This window comes from Oryx dammah, unplaced genomic scaffold (genome assembly GCF_014754425.2).
Source record: "Oryx dammah isolate SB20612 unplaced genomic scaffold, SCBI_Odam_1.1 HiC_scaffold_23, whole genome shotgun sequence".
Lineage (NCBI taxonomy): Eukaryota > Metazoa > Chordata > Mammalia > Artiodactyla > Bovidae > Oryx > Oryx dammah.
This window is the reverse complement of record NW_024070207.1, coordinates 62,614,895-62,618,960: the sequence shown is the minus strand read 5'-3', so window position 1 is coordinate 62,618,960 and position 4,066 is coordinate 62,614,895. Positions and strand designations below refer to the sequence as shown.

General features: G+C 42.0%; 1 pseudogene; it reads left to right on the top strand.

Moving 5' to 3' along the window:
• Nucleotides 1–2,655: 2,655 nt before the first annotated feature.
• Nucleotides 2,656–3,302, top strand: LOC120881609 (annotated as a pseudogene).
• Nucleotides 3,303–4,066: the final 764 nt, after the last annotated feature.

Below are 4,066 nucleotides of genomic sequence, written 5' to 3'. Positions count from 1 at the left end.
AGTTTTCTGTGAGTATGGTTTCAGTGTGTCTGCCCTCTGATGCCCTCTTGCAACATCTACCATCTTACTTGGGTTTCTCCTACCTTGGGCATGGGGTATCTCTTCATGGCTGCTCCAGCAAGGCACAGCCGCTTCTCCTTACCTTGAATGAGGGGTATCTCCTCACCGCCGCCCTTCCTGACCTTCAACGTGGGATGGCTCCTCTAGGCCCTCCTGCACCCTTGCAGCCACCATTCCTTGGACCTGGGGTGGCTCCTGCCAGCCGCCAGCCCTGGCCTCCGGCTCCAGGTGGCTCTTCCCGGCCGCCGCCCCTGGCCTCAGGCACAGGGTAGCTCTTCTCTGCCATTCCCGCACTGTCGCAGACTGGCACTCTCAGCCGCTGCCCCTGACCTCAGACGTGTTGGGCTCGATAAAGGACAGAAATGGTATAGACCTATCAGAAGCAGAAGATATTAAGAAGACGTGGCAAGAATACACAGAAGAACTGCACAAAAAAGATCTTCACAACCTGGATAATCACGATGGTGTGATCACTCATCTAGAGCCAGACATCCTAGAATGTGAAGTCAAGTGGGCCTTAGAAAGCATCACTATGAACAAAACTAGTGGAGGTGATGGAATTCCAGTGGAGCTATTTCAAATCCTGAAAGATGCTGCTGTGAAAGTGCTGCACTCAATATGCCAGCAAATTTGGAAAACTCAGCAGTGGCCACAGGACTGGAAAAGGTCAGTTTTCATTCCAATCCCAAAGAAAGGCAATGCCAAAGAATGATCAAACTACTCCACAATTGCTATCATCTCACATGCTAGTAAAGGAATGCTCAAAATTCTGCAAGACAGGCTTCAGCAATACATGAACCATGAACTTCCAGATGTTCAAGCTGGTATTAGAAAAGGCAGAGGAACCAGAGATCAAATTGCCATCATCTGCTGGAACATGGAAAAAGCAAGAGAGTTCCAGAAAAACATCTCTTTCTGCTTTATTGACTATGCCAAAGCCTTTGACTGTGTGGATCACAATAAACTGTGGAAAATTCTGAAAGAGATGGGAATACCAGACCACCTGACCTGCCTCTTGAGAAACCTGTATGCAGGTCAGGAAGCAACAGTTAGAACTGGAAGTGGAACAACAGTATGGTTCCAAATAGGAAAAGGAGTACATCAAGGCTGTACATTGTTACCCTGCTTATTTAACTTCTATGCAGAGTACATCATGAGAAACCCTGGGCTGGAAGAAGCACAAGCTGGAATCAAGATTGCCGGGAGAAATATCAATAACCTCACATATGCAGATGATACCACCCTTATGGCAGAAAGTGAAGAGGAACTAAAAAGCCTCCTGATGAAAGTGAAAGAGGAGAGTGAAAAAGTTGGCTTAAAGCTCAACATTCAGAAAACGAAGATCATGGCATCTGGTCCCATCATTTCATGGGAAATAGATGGGGAAACAGTGGAAGCAGTGTCAGACTTTATTTTGGGGGGCTCCAAAATCACTGCAGATGGTGACTGCAGCCATGAAATTAAAAGACGCTTACTCCTTGGAAGAAAAGTTATGACCAACGTAGATAGCATATTCAAAAGCAGAGACATTACTTTGCCGACTAAGGTGCGTCTAGTCAAGGCTATGGTTTTCCTGTGGTCATGTATGGATGTGAGAGTTCGACTGTGAAGAAGGCTGAGCGCCAGAGAAATTATGCTTTTGAACCGTGGTGTTGGAGAAGACTCTTGAGAGTTCCTTGGACTGCAAGGAGTTCCAACCTGTCCATTCTGAAGGAGATCAGCCCTGGAATTTCTTTGTAAGGAATGATGCTAAAGTTTAAACTCCAGTACTTTGGCCACCTCATGTGAAGAGTTGACTCATTGGAAAAGACTTTGATGTTGTTAGGGATTGGGGACAGGAGGAAAAGGGGACGACAGAGGATGAGATGGCTGGATGGCATCACTGACTCGATGGAAGTTAATCTGAGTGAACTCCGGAAGTTGGTGATGGACAGGGAGACCTGGCGTGCTGTGATTCATGGGGTCGCAAAGCGTCGGACACAACTGAGCAACTGAACTGAACTGAACTTATTTGCACGGAAAGAATAAAATGCAGATATAGAAAGCAGGCTTATGAACACAGAGGGAAGGTTGAATTGAGAAAATAGCATTGGCACATATATACTATTATGTGTAAAATAGATAGCAAGTGTGAAACTGCTATATAATATTTGGAGCCCAGCTTGGTGTTCTGTTATGACCTAGAGATTTGGGAATGGGAGGGGGCAGCAAGGCTCAAGAGGGAGGCTATATATATGCATGTATACCATCTGAGCCACTTGGTAAACCTCTATGTATATAATGTATAGCAATATATACATAATATATGTTAACATATAATTCTGGCTGATTCACATTTTTAATTAATTAATTTTAATAGGATGCACATTTTTGTACAGCCAAAATCAACACAGCATTGTAAATCAACTATCCTCCATTTTTTTAAAAAATGCTGTTACCTTTCTAACTCTGGCAAGGTGTATAGAACTACATCTAAGTGGTTTTACTACAATACACTGAAAAGGCTCCTAAAGTCTTATTATATAAGACTCTTCCACTTCTGGTCAGCATGAACATCATGTGGTCTTTGAGTTCTCATGTTTTTGCAGATGAAATATGGCTAGAAGTTTACAGAGTAAATGGAAAAGGAAGATGAATGCTGAAAAGAGAAAAAAGAACACCCCAAAGGAGCTCAGCAGACTTAAAAGTATTCTTAAAATAGATGGTGATATTTTAATGAAAGACGTGCAAGAGGTAGCAACTATGGTGGAACTCAAACATTGTCAAGAGAAAGCGCAGTGTGTGGTGAAAGATGAAACAGATGACGTGAAAATATAGACTGATATTAAGAGAAACAAAAAGACTCTTCTATGATGCTAAAGCAGGAACTCCAGTACTTTGGCCACCTCATGCGAAGAGTTCACTCATTGGAAAATACTCTGATGCTGGGAGGGATTGGGAGAAGGAAAAGAAGGGGACGACAGAGGATGAGATGGCTGGATGGCATCACTGACTAGATGGACGTGAGTCTGAGTGAACTCTGGGAGTTGGTGATGGACAGGGAGGCCTGCCGTGCTGCAGTTCTTGGGATCACAAATAATCAGACATGACTGAGCGACTGAACTGAACTGAACTGATACCGGTAGGGGCAGTACCCCATATGGATGAACCAGAGGCAAAGTAAAAGGCTGAAAACAAAGTGGGAGGAAAGAGAAAAAAGCAAAGTAAAAGCTATGAAGACAGAAAAGGGTTTGACCTTGTAGACACTAAAAACTCGAAAAATGCCACAGGGACAAATCTGTGATTAGAATGCACACATGTATTTCAGCTTCCATCAAATGAAAACTTTATTTCCATTTTTTATCTTGGCCTTTTTCTTCAATTCAAGCCCAACATAACTCCTCAAATTTGCTAACTTGAATAAAATATTTTATTTGATGAGTTAAAAAAAAGACTCTTCCTTTGGATTTTAAAGAATTGGTTCATGTCCAAGAATCTTTCTTTCTGTTCCTTTTTCCTGTGTCTTTTTAAATTAAAAATGCTTCAGGAAGCGGTAATACCAAGACACATTTTTGGTTAAAGGAGGGAAATTAGACTAGGAAGAGAGGTGATGATGCTACCCAGGAAAGGGAGAAATAGTTTGAAACAAGAAATAAGAAAATTAAAGAGATGAATTACACGCTACTGCCAAGGATTGGAGCTAGTTGTCAATGAATGTAGGTCCATGTCCATTCTAACCAAATTCCTGGTTACAATCTAGTTAGTTTAATAAAAATTCAAAATGTTACCCTCAAGCTCTTCATGATACATGTCTCTCTGATATTCTGTGCATATTGCTCAGAAGGTTTAGTGGGTCAAAGGATTTCATGAAACTTCATGCTGGAAATAGAAAATAAAATTTTGTTATCTGTTTCTAACATGCATGAACATTTGGTTTCAAAGCAGTAAACAATTATTGTTGCTCCTCAATGCTTAAGACAAAACTTAGGGCTCTTTCTTTATGTCTGACACCACATAACTGCTGCTG